Here is a 19,304-nt window from a genome sequence, read left to right as displayed (position 1 = left end):
TATTTTCTACACAGTGTTCAGTCTTCACTGTATTTTGCTTAAAATGTTGTTTGAGAAGTGCATAAGACTCAGCAAAAAGTGAAAGTTTAAAAGCCAACTAGTCCTAAACATTTTTTGCTAAAGGTCTCATCATTTACATTTATTTTTTTACTTTTATTTCATAATTTGGGTCTAAAACCAGAGAAGGGCTACAGACATTCAAGGCTAGAACCAGGTAAGGATAAATCATTATTGATAAAGACTTAAAGTGACAATAAATTCACCATTTTTTATAGAATGATGTAAAAAAATGTTTAGTGTCACTTCAATACATATATATATAAGTATAAGTGTTAAAAGGAGGTGCTGGCCAGTAATTAGCAAATGCCTGCTGCACTTGAAACTCCCTGAACACCAGGAAATAAAAATGTGATTAACCCTTTCATGACTAAGCCTATTTTTGAAATTTGGTGTTTACAAGTTAAAATCTGTATTTTTTGCTAGAAAATTACTTAGAGTTTCCAAACATTATATATATATTTTTTAGCAGAGAATCTAGAGAATAAAATGGCGATTGTTGCAATATTTTTTATCACACGGTATTTGTGCAGCGGTGTTTTAAACGCAAATTTTTGGAAAAGTGACACTTTCATAAATTTAAAAAATCCAAACAGTAAAGTTACCCCAATTTTTTTGTATAATGTGAAAGATGATGTTACGCCGAGTAAATAGATACCAAACATGTCACCCTTTATTTTTTTTTAATTTATTTTATTTATTTTTTTACTTAATAAATTGTGTTTAAAAATTTTTTTTTTTTTTTTTTTTTTACTTTTATTGCTGTCACAAGGAATGTAAACATCCCTTGTGACAGTAATAGGTGGTGACAGGTACTCTTTATGGAGAGATGGGGGGTCTAAAAGACCCCCCATCCCTCCTTTACACTTCAAAGTATTCAGATCGCCGAAAACGGCGATTCTGAATACTGTGTACTTTTTTAAATTCGGCGCCATTGGCAGCCGAGTAAACGGGAAGTGACGTCATGATGTCGCTTCCGCGTTTACAACGAGAAGGCTGGAACGAAGCCGCTCACAGCTTCGTTCCAGCCCGCCCCCGGCCGCCGAAGGCAGCCGAATGGAGCCGATGTCCCCTCCCGCTCCTCCGGTATAACAACCGAGCGGCTTTTAGCCGCATCGGTTGTTATACACAGGTAGCCGATCGCCCGCTGTAAACAACGGTACCGGGATGATGCCCGCCGCTGCAGGCATCATCCCGGTATAACCCCGGAAAGCCGAGTACGCATATCTGCGTACGGTCGGCGGGAAGGGGTTAAGGCTGGGTTCACACTGCAGACGGCCGCGGATCGCAGCAGGGGTCCGGTGCATCCTTGTTCTCTGTTTTAGGGGCGAATCAGGGCCGAATCTTTGCCTGAATTCAGCCCTGAAATGGAGCCAAAGACGCACAGGACTCCTGTGCAAGCCGCTTCGCAGCCGCCCCAGAGATATGTGAATTGGCTCCATAGAGAGCCGGTCACAATCTCCTGTCATGCGAACTGGATGCGGGGAAACCTGTGTATTGTGAGTACCTAAGTATTGGGAGTACCTGTGTATTGGGAGTACCTGTGTAGTGTGAGTACCTGAGTAGTGTGAGTACCTATGTATTGGAGTAACTGAGTATTGTGATTACCTGAGTACTGGGAGTGCCTGTGTATTGTGAGTACCTATGTATTGGGAGTACCTGTGTAGTGTGAGTACCTGAGTAGTGTGAGTACCTATGTATTGGAGTAACTGAGTATTGTGATTACCTGAGTACTGGGAGTGCCTGTGTATTGTGAGTACCTGTGTATTGGGAGTACCTGTGTAGTGTGAGTACCTGAGTATTGTGAGAACTTGAGTAGTGTGTGTACCGGAGCAGTGTGAGTACCTGAGCATTGTGAGTACCTGAGTATCGTGAGTACCTGAGTAGTGTGTGTATCTGAGTAGTGTGAGTACCTGTGTAATGTGAGTATCTGTGTATTGTGAGTACCTGAGTATTGTGAGTATCAGTGTAGTGTGAGGACCTGAGTATTGGGAGTAGCTGTGTATTGTGAGCACCTGAGCATTGTGAGTAATTGTGTATTCTGAGTACCTGAGTATTGTGTGTGTATTGTGAGTACCTGAGTATTGTGTGTGTATTGTGAGTATCTGAGTATTGTGTGTGTATTGTGAGTACCTAAGTATTGTGAGTACCTGTGTATTGTGAGTACCTGTGTATTGTGAGTATCTGCGTAGTGTGTGTGTATTGTTAGTACCTGAGTGTTGGGTGTATTGTGAGTACCTGGGTATCGTGAGTGCCTGAGTACCTGTGTATTGAGAGTGCACGTGGACTGTAAGGGCACGTAGACTATGAGTACACGAGTGCTGTGAGTGCACGTGGACTGTGAGTACACGTGTGCTGTAAGTGCACATGGGCTACGAGTACATGTGGACTGTGAGTGCACAAGGGCTGCGAGTGCACGTGGGCTGCAAGTGCACGCAGGCTGTGAGTGCACGTAAACTGTGAATGCAAGTGTGTTGCGAGTACCTGTATATTGTCTTGTTGAGAACATGTGTATTGTTGAGTATTAGTGTCAGGAAGCTAGTTGTTAGTTAATTTGGACAGAGTATAACACCCAATCCCCATTAAATTAGTAGGTACGATACGGTGTGGAGCTGCGACTTGGTGTACATCTTGCAGCATGTATGCGTTCCTTGATCATATGATCAAGGGTGAATACTGCTGTGCAAAATGTAAGCACATTGTTTCCCTGAAACCAGACAGGGACCAGCTTTGCTGGAGCTGAGTGACTCTTCTAGTTGCCAGCAGAATGATTCCTCCAGTGAGGGTAAAGCCAAGGGAAAGGAAAGACAGATTCTGGTGGTAGGGGACTCAATTCTTAGAAGGACGGAGAGGGCAATGTGTCACAAAGACATGAAGCACCGAACTGTATGTTGTCTACCGAGCGCTCGGGTTCGGCACATCATGGATCTGGTGGACAGATTACTGGGAGGGGCTGGGGAAGACCCGGCTGTCATGGTGCACGTTGGCACCAATGACAAAGTCAAAGGAAGATGGAGTGTCGTAAAAAATGATTTTAGGAACTTACTGTAGGAGCTAAATTGAGGAAAAGGACCTCCTAGGTAGTATTCTCAAAAATACTACCGGTTCCTCGAGCCACACCAGAAAGGCAGAGGGAGATTAGGGAAGTAAACAAGTGGCTGAAGAGCTGGTGTAGAGAGGAGGGGTTTGGGTTCCTAAAGAACTGGGGCGACTTCTCAGTTGGTTACCAGCTCTATAGAAGGGACGGACTGCACCTAAACGGGGAAGGTGCAGATCTGCTGGGAGTGAAGATGGCCAAAAAGTTAGAGGGGTTTTTAAACTAGGTGAAGTGGGGAGGGTCCAGAGGTAGAAATAGTCAGCGTGGAACATATTCCAGAGGGTAGAATTGGGGGGCATTAGTGGTAGGTTGACTAAAGCATCTAAACCCAAGGTAAGTATAGTAACAAGTCCTATTTGCAACCCCAGAGTAGGGATGGGCGTACGGTTCGGCCCGAGCATAAGTTCTGGCCGAACTTCGGTTGTTCGGGTGTTCTGCAGAACATCGAACAATATGCGGTGTTCGGCGCAAATTCAAAAGCCGCCGGAACACCCTTAAAGTCTATGGGACATGAAAAATCAAAAGTGTTCATTTTAAAGGCTTATATGCAAGTTATTTTCATAAAAAGTGTTTTGGGGACCTGGGTCCTGCCCCAGGGGACATGTATCAATGCAAAAAAAAGTTTTAAAAAGGTCAGTTTTTTCGGGAGCAGTGATTTTAATAATGCTTAAAGCGGAGTTCCACCCAAATTTTGAACAATATCTGTATGTATTCTCTTCCTTGCCTAGATGCTGACATGCCGTTTAAAAAAATTTAAATCGCCGTAATTACCTTTTATTTTTTTATTCTTCTTTGCACTTCCTGGTTCTCCTCCCGTGGGAGTAGGCATGTTTCTAGCCTCTCCCAGACTCCTGGGAGCTAGTCTCAGGCTTCCCAGGATGCCACTGAGCATGTGCGGGAACGAGCGGTGAATGCTGGGAGCACAGCATTCACCACATCCAGGAAATAAATGCTTGTGGGCTTCAATGAAGATGGAAACCGCCTGCAGTGAATAATATAAGTTATTCTTTCCGACGAAATCTGACACAGGCGGACATATTACACACAATATGTGAGTATGTAATGCTGAGAAGAAAAGTTTGTGAATGAACTAAAAAAAAAAAAAGATAGATAGGTGGACCCCCACTTTAAAGTGAAACAATAAAAGTGAAATATTCCTTTAAATTTCGTACCTGGGGGGTGTCTATAGTATACCTGTAAAGTGGCACATTTTTCCCGTGTTTAGAACAGTCCCTGCACAAAATGACATTTCTAAAGGAAAAAAAAGTCATTTCAAGTACTCGTGGCTATAATGAATTGTTGGTCTCGGCAATACAGATAAAAGAAGTCATTGAAAAAAACGGCATGGGATCCCCCCAGGCTATTTTTCGGAGTGCAGTTGTCCAGGATTTTTGTCAATTTTATTTCCATGGGAGGCACCCGCCGTATGACTCGTCTTCGCTTTGACAGTTCTTGTATAACTGAGGGCGGGGCCACGCGGTGACGTTCCCGGGTGACCCACGGGGACTTCCCCATGGCTTTTCCCGGGCGTCTGAGGGGGACGGGGGGCCACCGTTTACATAACTGGGTGGCCCCGCCCCCTCCGACACCCTGACACCCCGGGAAAGCCATGGGGAAGTCACTGTGCGTCAGAGGGGGTGGGGTCACCCAGGAACGTCAACGTGTGGCCCCGCCCTCAGTTATATAAGAACTGTCAAAGCGAAGACGCATCGTACAGCGGATGCCTCCCATGGAGGCGGGTCGATTGCGGCTTTGTTTTTTTTTTCTTTTTCGGTCCATCGGCGCAGTGAGAGAAGATGAATGGACTTCGTGGGACATTTTTATTTTTTTAATAAAGAACTTGTCCCAAGCTGTGTCTTGTCTTTTGTACCATTTTGACCCTTTTTTTGTGAAATGGTAGGGGTACATTTGTACCCCGTTACCATTTCACACAGGGGGAGGCTGGGATCTGGGAGTCCCCTTGTTAAAGGGGGCTTCCAGATTCCAATAAGCCCCCCGCCCGCAGACCCCCACAACCACTGGGCAAGGGTTGTGGGGATGATGCCCTTGTCCCCATCAACATGGAGACAAGGTGCTTTGGGGGGCTACCCCAAAGCACCCTCCCCATGTTGAGGGCATGTGGCCTGGTATGGTTCAGGAGGGGTGGCGCTCTTTTGTCCCCCCCTCTTTTCCTGCGGATTGCCAGGATGCATACTCGGATAAGGGTCTGGTATGGATTTTGAGGGGGAACCCCACGCCATTTTAAAAAATAATTTGGTTCAGGGTTCCCCTTAATATTCATACCAGACCTGAAGGGCCTGGTATGGAATTTGGGGAGCCCCCACGCATATATATTTGAAAAACTTAACATTAATAAGTCACCGGGACCAAATGGCTTGCACTCAAGGGTTTTTAAGGAACTCAGTCAAGTAATTGCCAGACCATTGTTCATAATTTTTATGGGCAGTCTACTGATTGGAATGGTACCAGCTGATTGGAGAAAAGCCCCTGTCCCCATCAACATGGGGACAAGGTGCTTTGGGGGGCTACCCCAAAGCACCCTCCCCCTGTTGAGGGCATGTGGCCTGGTATGGTTCAGGAGGGGTGGCGCTCTTTTGTCCCCCCCTTTTTTCCTGCGGCTTGCCAGGATGCGTGCTCGGATAAGGGTCTGGTATGGATTTTGAGGGGGACCCCCACGCCATTTTTTTAAAAATTTTGGTTCAGGGTTCCCCTTAATATTCATACCAGACCTGAAGGGCCTGGTATGGAATTTGGGGGGGCCCCACGCATTTTTTTTTAAATTTTGGTTCGGGGTTTCCCTTAATATTCATACCAGACCCAAAGAGCCTAGTAATGGACTGGGGGGATCCCATAGCGTTTTTTTCAATGACTTCTTTTATCTGTATTGCCAGGACCGACAAATCATTATAGCCGCGAGTACTTTTAAATTACTTTTTTTCCTTTAGAAATGTCATTTTTGCAGGGACTGTTCTAAACATGTGAAAATGCACCACTTTACAGGCATACGGTAGACATCCCCCAGGTACGAAATGTAAAGGAATATTTTACTTTTATTGTTTCACTTTAAGCATTATTAACCACTTGAGCCCCGGACCATTATGCTGCCTAAGGACCAGAGGTCTTTTTCCAATTTGGCACTGCGTCGCTTTAACTGCTAATTGCGCGGTCATGCAATGCTGTACCCAAACGAAATTTGCGTCCTTTTCTTCCCACAAATAGAGCTTTCTTTTGATGGTATTTGATCACCTCTGCCGTTTTTATTTTTTGCGCTATAAACGGAAAAAGACCGAAAATTTTGAAAAAATGATATTTTCTACTTTTTGTTATAAAAAAAATCCAATAAACTCAATTTTAGTCATACATTTAGGCCAAAATGTATTCGGCCACATGTCTTTGGTAAAAAAAATGTCAATAAGCGTATATTTATTGGTTTGCGCAAAAGTTATAGCGTCTACAAACTAGGGTACATTTTCTGGAATTTACACAGCTTTTAGTTTATGACTGCCTATGTCATTTCTTGAGGTGCTAAAATGGCAGGGCAGTACAAACCCCCCCCAAATGACCCCATTTTGGAAAGTAGACACCCCAAGGAAATTGCTGAGAGGCATGTTGAACCCATTGAATATTTATTTTTTTTGTCCCAAGTGATTGAATAATGACAAAAAAAAAAAAAAAATATTTACAAAAAGTTGTCACTAAATGATATATTGCTCACACAGGCCTATGTGAAATTGCACCCCAAAATACATTCAGCTGTTTCTCCTGAGTACGGGGATACCACATGTGTGGGACTTTTTGGGAGCCTAGCCGCGTACGGGACCCCGAAAACCAATCACCGCCTTCAGGATTTCTAAGGGTGTAAATTTTTGATTTCACTCTTCACTGCCTATCACAGTTTGGGAGGCCATGGAATGCCCAGGTGGCACAAACCCCCCCCAAATGACCCCATTTTGGAAAGTAGACACCCCAAGCTATTTGCTGAGAGGCATATTGAGTCCATGGAATATTTTATATTTTGACACAAGTTGCGGGAAAGTGACACATTTTTTTTTTTTGCACAAAGTTGTCACTAAATGATATATTGCTCACACAGGCCATGGGCATATGTGGAATTGCACCCCAAAATACATTTAGCTGCTTCTCCTGAGTATGGTGATACCACATGTGTGGGACTTTTTTGGGAGCCTAGCCGCGTACGGGGCCCCGAAAACCAATCACCGCCTTCAGCGTTTTTAAGGGCGTGAATTTTTGATTTTACTCTTCACTGCCTATCACCGTTTCGGAGGCCATGGAATGCCCAGGTGGCACAAAACCCCCCCAAATGACCCTATTTTGGAAAGTAGACACCCCAAGCTATTTGCTGAGAGGCATGGTGAGTATTTTGCAGCTCTCATTTGTTTTTGAAAATGAAGAAAGACAAGAAAAAACATTTTTTTTTTCTTTTTTCAATTTTCAAAACTTTGTGACAAAAAGTGAGGTCTGCAAAATACTCACTATACCTCTCAGCAAATAGCTTGGGGTGTCTACTTTCCAAAATGGGGTCATTTGGGGGGGTTTTGTGCCACCTGGGCATTCCATGGCCTCCGAAACTGTGATAGGCAGTGAAGAGTGAAATCAAAAATTCACGCCCTTAGAAAGCCTGAAGGCGGTGCTTGGTTTTTGGGGTCCCGTGCGCGGCTAGGCTCCCAAAAAGTCTCACACATGTGGTATCCCCGTACTCAGGAGAAGCAGCAGAATGTATTTTGGGGTGTAATTTCACATATTCCCATGGCATGTTTGAGCAATGTATCATTTAGTGACAACTTTGTGCAAAAAAAAAAAAATAAAATTTGTCTCTTTCCCGCAACTTGTGTCGCAATATAAAATATTCCATGGACTCGACATGCCTCTCAGCAAATAGCTTGGGGTGTCTACTTTCCAAAATGGGGTCATTTGGGGGGGTTTTGAACTGTCCTGGCATTTTATGCACAACATTTAGAAGCTTATGTCACACATCACCCACTCTTCTAACCACTTGAAGACAAAGCCCTTTCTGACACTTTTTGATTACATGAAAAAGTTATTTTTTTTTGCAAGAAAATTACTTTGAACCCCCAAACATTATATATTTTTTTAATGCAAATGCCCTACAGATTAAAATGGTGGGTGTTTCATTTTTTTTTTTTTCACACAGTATTTGCGCAGCGATTTTTCAAACGCATTTTTTGGGGAAAAAACACACTTTTTTAAATTTTAATGCACTAAAACACACTATATTGCCCAAATGTTTGATGAAATAAAAAAGATGATCTTAGGCCGAGTACATGGATACCAAACATGACATGCTTTACAATTGCGCACAAACGTGCAGTGGCAACAAAATAAATACATTTTTAAAAGCCTTTAAAAGCCTTTACAGGTTACCACTTTAGATTTACAGAGGAGGTCTACTGCTAAAATTACTGCCCTCGATCTGACCTTCGCGGTGATACCTCCCATGCATGGTGCAATTGCTATTTACATTTGACGACAGACCGCCGCTTGCGTTCGCCTTAGCGCAAGAGCAGGGGGCGACAGGGGTGCTTTTTTTTTTTTTTTTTTTTTTTTTTTTCTTTATTATTTTTTTGCTTTTTTATCTGATTTTTAAACTGTTCCTTTCATTTTTTTTTTTAATCATTTTTATTGTTATCTCGGGGAATGTAAATATCCCCTATAATAGCAATAGGTAGTGACAGGTACTCTTTTTTGAAAAAATTGGGGTCTATTAGACCCTAGATCTCTCCTCTGCCCTCAAAGCATCTGACCACACCAAGATCAGTGTGATAAAATGCTTCCCCAATTTCCCAATGGCGCTATTTACATCCGGCGAACTCTAAGTCATAAAATGCTCGTAGCTTCCGGTTTCTTAGGCCATAGAGATGTTTGGAGCCACTCTGGTCTCTGATAAGCTCTATGGTCAGCTGGCTGTATCACCAGATGCATTCTCAGGTTCCCTGTTGAGACAGGAGAGCCATAGAAAAACACGGAAGATGGTGGGGGGGGCATTCCCTCCCACGGCTTGTAAAGGCAGTCTAGAGGCTAATTAGCTGCTAGGATTGCTTTTACATGAAAGCCGACCGCTGGCTGAAAAGAATGATACCAAGATGATACCTAAACCTGCAGGCATCATTCTGGTATAACCACTCAAAGTCGTGAATGGCGTACCTGAAGACAAAAAAATGGTTAACAATAAAGCACAGTAAACGGTAAAGTATAAAAAATTGCAGACCTGAAAAACAAACATGATAAAACATAATAACAATAAAACATTGCAGAATAGAATACAGTAAAAAAGAGCAGAACAATAGAGAGAGAATAGAGAGAGAGAGAACAATAAAACGACAACTATTTTTTTTTATTTTATATTTTTGTATGTGTTTTTTTTTTTTTTTGTTTACACTTTTTTTTGTAACTAACTTTTATAACTGTAAACGGTTCCAGGTTCGGGTCTCTCAAAATGCGATGGCATCTTGGGAGACCCTGTGAAAGTGTTTCCTAGTCTGTGCAGTGCTGTACCCTAAGCTAATACTCAACTAGTGAATGGTAGCATTCAAAACATTCACCAATGCAAAGACCAGGATTGTCAGGACAGGAGGGACAATAATAGCGGGTGTCACGCCTATATCCACGCTTGCTGCAGACACGACATCTTTTTTGGGGGGGTTCGTTGGGTAGGGGTACTCGGGAGGACATAAAAATGCCTCTCATGCAGCCGACTGCATTTGGTTGGGGATGTGAATGGGGCAAGTACGGGCGCTGCAGAAGCGGTGGGTTCCCAATTAGGATTGGCGAATGCAGCAGGAAGGGCACTATGGGCACGACGGGCCTGTGTTTGTCTTTTTGGTGGCAGCGGGACACTACTTGTGCTTGCCACCTCACCAGCTTGAACTGCACTTATGGGACTCGCCACGTCACCAAGTGTTACTGCAGTGCTGGTTTGACTACGACCGAGGTGTACTAGGCCACTGGTGCTTGCCAGTTCAATAAAAAGCTTCCAAAAAAACTGTTAGCGATCGCAGGGATCAGGCCTGACTCTGCGAACGCGGCAGTTATGTGTTTAGTGTTTTGTAAGTGACAGTGATCGATCGATACTGCACTTGGGTGGGCTGGGCTGGGCCGGGCGGAGGGGCAAAACGCAGGTGCTAGCAGGTATCTGGGCTGATCCCGCTAACACTGCGTTTTTGGGAACCCTAAACTGCTGGGGACGCTAGTATAGATCTGATCAGATCAGATATTGATCCGTTCAGATACTATACCACTAAGGGAGGTGTACGGTACGTGCGTGGGTGTTAGCGGTACTGGCGCTAACCTGACGCTGCCTGGGGCTGGTGCTTGCTAGTTCACCAAAATGCTACCAAAAAAACTGTTAGCGATCGCAGGGATCAGGCCTGACTCTGCGAACGCTGCAGTTATGCGTTTAGTGCCTTGTAAGTGACAGTGATCGATCGATACTGCACTTGGGCTGGGCCGGGCGGAGGGACAAAACGCAGGTGCTAGCAGGTATCTGGGCTGATCCCGCTAACACTGCGTTTTGGGAACCCTAAACTGCTGGGGACGCTAGTATAGATCTGATCGGATCAGATATTGATCCGATCAGATACTATACCACTAAGGGAGGCGTATGCCGCGTGCGTGGGTGTTAGCGGTACTGGCGCTAATCTGACGCTGTCTGGGGCGACGCATATCACCGCCGGGCGATCGGGGGGCTAAACCTTTATTCGGTAATAAACGGCGGGTTCCCTGACACTATAAAAAATAAACAAACTAACCAGCGTCACCGTAGCGGTTATACGGTGATCAGTGGTGAAAGGGTTAACTAGGGGGCAATCAAGGGGTTAAAACATTTATTAGGTAGTATATGGGGGTCCCTGTCGCTATAAAACGCTGACGGCGAACCTAAATATTTACCTCACTAACTAGCGTCACCAGCGACACTAATACAGCGATCAGAAAAATGATCGCTTAGTGACACTGGCGACAGGGGGTGATCAAGGGGTTAAAACTTTGTTAGGGGGGTATCCTAGACCTAAAGGGGGCTAATACTAACTGTCCCAACACTGTAACTGTCACAAACTGACACCAATGCTGTAATCAGAAAAAAAAAAAAAAAAACTGCTGGTGTCAGTTTGTGACAGGGAGGGGGGGTGATTGGGGGGGATCGGGGGGCGATCGGGGGGGGGGGGGATCGGGGTGTTTTGTGTGCCTGGCATGTTCTACTGTGTGTGTAGTGTTGTGCACTCACAGTGAAGTCTTCTCTCCTCGGCGCTGCAACGGAAAATACCGAGCCGAGGAGAGATGACATCATTTCCTTTGCTGCTGTTTAGCATACAGCAGCAAAGGAAGTGATCTGATTGGCCGGCGGCGATCGCGAGGGGGGGGCCATGAACGGATGACCTCCCCCTCACCTACAATCGCCGGGGGACATAACAGGACCGCCTCGGGCACCGGGGGGGGTCTGATCGGACCCCCCACCCGCGGGAGGCAAATCACGTATATGTACGTGATTTTGCCTGCCCGTGCCGCCTTGCCGACGTACATCGGCGTGAGGCGGTCCTTAAGTGGTTAAAATCGCTGCTCCCGAAAAAACTGACATTTTTAAAACTTTTTTTTGCATTGATACATGTCCCCTGGGGCAGGACTCAGGTTCCCAAACACTTTTTATGACAATAACTTGCATATAAGCCTTTAAAATGAGCACTTTTGATTATTCATGTTCGTGTCCCATAGACTTTAACGGTGTTCGTGTGTTCTGACAAATTTTTTGCCTGTTTGGTATGTTCTGGTGCAAACCGAACCGGGGGTGTTCAGCCTATCCCTACCCCAGAGCACCCAATAAGGAGATAGTATGCAACTGGTGTAAATTACATAGCATGAAGTCTGGCAGACAGGAGAACTACTGTTGTATGAGGAGGATTTAGATTTTGTAGGAATTACAGTTACTTGGTTCAACAGCTGTCATGATTGGCTGGCAACCATTCAAGATTATTCCCAATATCGCAGGGATAGAGAGGGTAAAAAAAGGGGAGGAGTATGCCTGTATATCAAAAATGATGTGCAAGTGAATGTGAGAGATGACATCACTAAGGGAGCAAGGGAGGAGGTGGAATCCTTATAGGTAGAGCTACAAAGGGCGGAAACTAAGAGGAAATTAATACTCAGAGTATGCTATAGGCCCCCTAACCAGAGAGAGGAGGTAGACCTCCTATCACAATTTGGATTAGAGGCAAGAATGGGAAGAAGTGTCATTATAATGGGGGATTTTAATTGTCTAGACATAGACTGGGTGGAAGGAACCACGCATTCATCTAAGGCTAGCCAGTTCCTAAATGTCTTGCAGGACAATTTTATTGGTCAGATGGTAAATGCACCAACTAGAAAAAAAGCGTTACTAGACTTACTGACTACCAACAGAACAGACCTGATCACGGATGTGGAAATATGGGGCAATTTAGGAATTAGCGAGCACAGGTCAATTCATTTTTTGTATAAATCACCCAAATAAGAAACATAAGGAGAATACAAAGACACTGAATTTCAAAAGAGCCAACTTCCCTAAACTACAATCCTTGCTAGAAGATAATAATTGGGATAAAATCTTAGGAGCAAAGAACACAGAGGAAAAATGGGTATGCTTTAAGAGCATATTAAATAAGGGCATTAGCCAGTGCATCCCAATGGAAAATAAATTTAAAAGAGCTAATAAAAGTCCTGGGTGGCTTAACTCGTAAAAATGCATATAATAGCAAAGGAAAAGGCCTTCAAAAAATACAAGGCTGAGGGATCATCATCAGTATTCCAACTTTACAAAGAATGCAACAAGAAATGTAAGGGTGCAATCAGGATGGCTAGGATAGAACACGAAAGGCACATAGCAGAGGAGATTGAAAAAAATCCCAAGAAATTCTTTAAGTACATAAATAGTAAGAAAGGGAGGTCAGATCATATTGGTCCTATAAAGAATGATAAAGGGAATCTGGTTACTAAGGATGAAGAGATGGCGAGGGTATTGAATTTATTCTTCTCCTCAGTCTTCACAAGGGAATCGGGGGGCTTTGGTAATCAAAACTGCAATGTTTATCCTCATGGCATGTCACAGGAAGCACCCTCATGGCTAACAGAGGACAGAATTAGAAATATATTTGAAAAACTTAACATTAATAAGTCACCGGGAGCAAATGGCTTGCACTCAAGGGTCTTTAAGGAACTCAATCAAGTATTTGCCAGACCATTGTTCATAATTTTTATGGGCAGTCTACTGACTGGAATGGCACCAGCTGATTGGAGAAAAGCCAATGTAGCACCAATATTTAAAAAAGGGCCAAGATACACCCCTGGGAATTACATACCAGTTAGCCTAACATCAATTGTATGCAAGCTCTTGAAGGGGATGATAATGGTATCATTAGCAGTAATCAACATGGATTCATGAAGAATCGTTCTTGTCTAACCAATCTATTTACCTTCTTTGAGGAGGTGAGCTGCCATCTAGGAAGGCCCGTAGATGTGGTGTATCTGGATTTTGCAAAAGCATTTGATACAATTCCCTATAAAAGTTTACTGTACAAAGTAAGGTCCTTTAGCATGGACCATAGGGTGAGTACATGGAATGAAAATTGGCTACAGGGGTGAGTTCAGAGGGTAGTGATGAATGGAGAGTACTCAGAATGGTCCAGGGTGGAAACTGGGGTCCCCCAGGGTTCTGTCCTGGGACCAATCCTATTTAATTTATTCATAAACGACCTGGAGGATGGGATAAACAGCTAAACCTCTGTATTTGCGGACAATACTAAGCTAAGCAGGGCAATAACTTCTCCGCTGGATGTGGAAACTTTGCAAGAAGATCTGAACAATTTAATGGGGTGGGTAACAACATGGCAACTGAGGCTTAATGTAGAGAAATGTAAAATAATGCATTTGGGTGGCAAAAAATCTGAATGCAATCTAATCACTAGGGGGAGAACTTCTGGGGGAATCTAGGATGGAAAAGGACCTGGGGGTTCTAGTAGATGATAGGCTCAGCAATGGCATGCAATGCCAATCTGCTGCAAGCAAAGCAAACAGAATATTGGCATGCATTAACCACTTAAGGACTCTTTCTGAGATTTGGTGTTTACAATTTAAAAACATTTTTTTTTTGCTAGAAAATTACTTAGAATCCCCAAACATTATTATATATTTTTTTCTAACACCCTAGAGAACAAAATGGCAGTTGTTGCAATACTTTATGTCACACTGTATTTGTGCAGCGGTCTTACAAGTGCACTTTAAAAAAAAAAAAAATACACTTTTATGAATTAAAAAATAAGACAACAGTAAAGCTAGCCAAATTTTGTTTTTTGGATTGTGAATGATAATGTTACGCCAAGTAAATTGATACCCAACATGTCACGCTTCAAAATTGCACCCGCTCGTGGAATGGCGACAAACTTTTACCCTTAAAAATCTCCATAGACAATGTTTAAAAAAATTCTACAGGTTTTGAGTTACAGAGGAGGAAGTCTAGGGTGGGAATTATTGCTCTCGCTCTAGGGATTGCGGCAATACCTCACATGTGTGGTTTGAACATCGTTTCTATATGCGGGCGCTACTCATGTATGCGTTCGCTTCTGCACGTGAGCTCAGAGGGACGGGGCACGTTTAAAAAATGTTTTTTTTTCTTATTTATTTTACCTTTTATTTTTACACTGTTTTTTTAAAAACAAAATTGTGTCACTTTTGTAAACATCCCTTGTAATAGAAAAAAAGCATGACAGAACCTCTTAAATATGAGATCAGGGGTCAAAAATACCTCAGATTTCATATTTACACTAAAATGCAATACAAAAAAAATAAAAATAAATGTAATTTTAAAGGGGGATAAAAGCGTTGTTTTGGAGCCACGCAGGAAGGGGTCCTGCGTGGCTCCGAAACGTCGCTTTTATTTTTTGATACTATGTGATTAAAGTTTTGGACCCAATTTTGGAGATCCTGGTGTGCTGGTGACACTTCCTTCTCATGACTGAAACCTAAGTCACACAGATCCTCTGTAAAAGGAGCAACACAGCAGGCAGTGACTGGCATGGTTACAGCACCTTAGATGTGTATCATCCATGGGTGTAGACTGGGTGAGAGAACAGTGGGTCACATCCCCCTCGGGGGCCGTGTGCATCACACACTTTGCACCTATGGAAGATATGCCTCTGGCTCCCATTCCACCTTTACCACTATCAATGGACAGTACCTCAGCCATCTCTCCATCAGGAATTCTGTGCCATGCTGCTTCTTTTGTGGTCACAATCATCTCTTCACTCTTCTTTAGCCAGTGCCAACTCCCTTCCCCTACTGAAGCATTCACCTCTTCTCTTTGTAGCACCCTTGTCCCCAAAACAGGGCTACAGGTAGATTTAGCTGTGCTGGGAGGTAGCTAGCCTGGCTAATTTGTAGTTTTTTTTTGATCAAATGGTTTTCCTCCTAAGCCTATTTCAGCTGTGGTTCCTCTCTTTTTTTTTAGTAGGTGGCACTGTTGCCTCTGGCATTAGTATGATGAGCTACAGTGAAGTTAGGTTATGAATAAACCAAAAAACGCCCAAGGAGTAGGGAATTTTATAAAATTACGTATTTATTACAAGTCATATTTTTTTCTTTTTAAAAAATTCTGTACTTCTTTTTTTCCTCTTTCTTCCTTTTTAGGCATCCAATGTAGGTACTTTAGGGCTTGTCACCTCAGTATATGCCCATTCACTCTAGCCATATCTGTTCCTAGTTCTGATGGCTGCTCTGTAATTTTTACAGCTCTGTACATGGTTTTCCATAGCATAGCCAAGCCCTTTCCTCCTTTCTTTTCCCCCTGCGTTCTGTTGTTTTGTTCTTCCAGCTGGCGTACCCAGGCCATACAGAACACCCCCCTGAGGGTGGCCTATTTTGGGCTCTGGTGCATGGTCTGCTTCCGTGAGCCTTTTGCCCTGCATGCGTCAGGGGGCGCGCCATGCCGTCACATGATCGGGTCTGGCATCTGCATGCGATGGCATAATTTGCTTTAGTTTCTCAAGATGGCGTGGTTTGCGGGTGGCTCCATAACCCAGCTTCACCATGATTGGATACACCTGTGTCGGCAGCGTGACACAGTGCGCCGTTGGCTCAGGGGGACCAATCATGGAGCTGCAGCCAGGGAGGACCCTTGGATGACATCATTTACCACACCCCCTTCTTCATTATGGCCACCATTTGAAAACATGCAGTTCCCTATGCTCCTGGTAGCTCTTTGGAGACACAAGGAACTGCTATACTTATGACATTTACAAGGTATGTGATATTTTTCCGCTGCTTGGGGTCCATTATCTTTCAACATTTTATGCACTGATGGGATAATTTCTCCTTTCCCCGGTACAATACAAATATATATCATTCTTGATTTCAGGTTTGGCTGTTGAATGTTCAGCCTCCCCCTGGTTATGTGTTGAATAATCTCTGAGCAGTCTTTGCTCTCAGACCTCATATGCAAAACAGCTTGGTTTGAATTTTAGTGGGATCCGTTTCTGCGAACACTTTTATGGACTAGTGATAGATTCATTTTACACATCTTGAAGTGATAGGTATGATTATTATCACCTTTTTGGACGATATCATTAAGCATACATTTTTTGGTGTATTAATTTATGTTTTATACTATAACATATTTACTATCTGTTTATTCTTTTCCTCTTGTTTTTGTATATATCTAGACTCCTGTTGGGTCTCCCCTTAATGATGCTCCGGCCCTTCTTTAGGAGGCAGGCTCAGATGCACGGGGGGGTTTCTGATGTGGACACGGTTTAGTCTCTTTCTGCTTTGGCCACATGGTGCTGTATTGGTGTTCTAGTTTCCTTTTATCTGTTGAGCTATGATTTTTTTCCAATTGACATACAGTAAATGACACATGAGGTTAGTATGGATACTTGCATCTACATTTTTTTTCTTTTTTGTTTGCTATTTTTGTTACAACTGTTATGATATAAGTTATGTTACATTATCAATTCTGATCTGTGTTTGTAATTATATGTTTATTGATATTATAGATAGTATGTATTTATCTGGAAAGCTTCAGCCCATTTTCTCTGAAGAAGACCTCTACCTCATTAGTCAAAATGCATTGGATTCTTCTATCTTTCCAACAGTTCATTTGATACAATATTGACTTGTTGTAATAAATTTGTAATTTTATAAAATTCCCTACTCCCTGAACGTTTTTGGTCTATTAAAGTCCCCAGTTTTTATAAGCTGTACTAGGGATGTGGACCTGAACTAGCTGTTTTCTAATTAGTTGACAATAACCCCTTTTTTGCATTAGGTTATGAATAAACATACTTTCCTCAGCCAATCAGACTAGCCATTTTGCATGCTGAGAGAAGGTATTTATTTGGAGAGAGTCAGGTGCTCTAGGTCTTTTCCGCCCAGACTGAGGTCTGGGTGGGTGTGTGTGTGGAACAGCTCCTGGCTGCCAGGCCTGAAGCCTGAGGCCTATCCAGGAGTCCTACTGGCTGCTAGGTCTGTCTGAGGCCTACCCAGGTGTTCAAGATTCTGCAGAGGAGAGCCTGCTCAAAACCTGGAAACAATTCTGAGAGGGATGGAGTTCTAGAAAAGTACCAGAGGTTACTCTTCATGGACCAGGGACCCATGAGGTGGCTGGGAGAGCTTCAAGAGAGAACTCATCCAAAAGAATTCTGTATGACGCTGTGAGTAAAGTTCATTTACTATAGGAGACAGCCCATTCTACAAAGTACAGATGTGCTGGGTCAGCTTAAAGGCTCTTTTCCTATATTGCTGTCTGCCTTATCTCACCCTTTTTGTCTAAGGAGTCTGCCTGTCTGCTGATTGTTACTATTTTTGACTAAAGGTGTCCTGTGCCCCATCCCTTTTCTGACACATTTTCATTTTTGTGAGAAATACATTTCTCTTTGTTCAAGCGTAAAAGTGACTGGCGCCCATTTTCTATCTGTACATCACCTGCAATGCCTAGTAACCCACACCCGGAGGAGAAATGTCAGCCCTCACTGCCTCTGGGGGTCACCACCAGGCCCCTGGAAATGTGGGGTAGGAGCTACATCTATAGAGAATGATTCAAAACTCCAAGTCTCCTCCCAACTGTGCCACATTATGCCATGCATATTAAAGTGCTCTCTATATGTCTCTAAACTGCAGAAATCCAACAGTCATAGAGAGGTTAGGTCAAACAAAGTGTAGAAGTAGAGGAATAGTAGGGTAGCGGGCTTGTTGTCATATCCTCCATGTTTCCCTCCTTGTTCACCACCAAGCAAGAGTCACATAAGAGGCTTACCCTGGGGTGGGTTCACCTGGGCTATGCTAGGCACTTTGGGAAGGATCACTGCCTTGCACATGAGGCACCTTTACTTGTACAGAAGCCTGACCTCTAGTTAACTATCTTGATGTTAATATACAGTACATCACACATTCACTGTTGCATTTACGAGGGACTTGCAGAGCCATTGCTCTCTCCACCTGTGGAGTATATTACCGCTTCCTAACTCCCTGTCCCTATAATAATACACAGAACTAGTGGGTCGGACCCTAAAAAATCCCACCAAGAAAGAACCGGGAAACACAATTAACACTAACCCTCCCGACTGGGGCACCATAAAACTCTACCTACAATAGGACTTTTCAAGGGGTAGTAACAATGTCACCTTAAAAAAGTCAATCCCACCTTGTCCATTCACTACAAAGTGACAGTGTCTGTGTAAAGACGACTCACTGACCACTTTGTACTCGAGTTTCCAATGTTCCTCTGTCAATCCTTCCTCTTTTTGCCACCAAAATACCCAGTATCGGCGTCAAAATTTACAGGGAACATCATGTGACAGTGCTCAATCCAAGCAATTGGGCTGTAGGCCTGAGCATGGGAGGAGATCTCATGCTCCCCCATACCGGAAGCCCTGGGTATTTTGAAATGACAGTCATGGAATAACAGAGGCCTTTATATATAAAAGGTGGGCACTAGTACTCGGTTGTGACTCTTGCAAAACCCAACTGTTCTGACTTGAGTTTGAATTTTTGATTATTTGAAATCACTAAAGTAACTGTATATAAACAAAATAAATGCACTGAAAATTGTAGCAGAAGTAGCTAACTAACAAAAAAACTGTGGGGAGTTTAATAA

The sequence above is a fragment of the Aquarana catesbeiana genome, linkage group LG04 (genome assembly GCF_042186555.1).
Source record: "Aquarana catesbeiana isolate 2022-GZ linkage group LG04, ASM4218655v1, whole genome shotgun sequence".
Classification (NCBI taxonomy): Eukaryota; Metazoa; Chordata; class Amphibia; order Anura; family Ranidae; genus Aquarana; species Aquarana catesbeiana.
Note: the sequence above shows the minus strand (reverse complement) of the source record.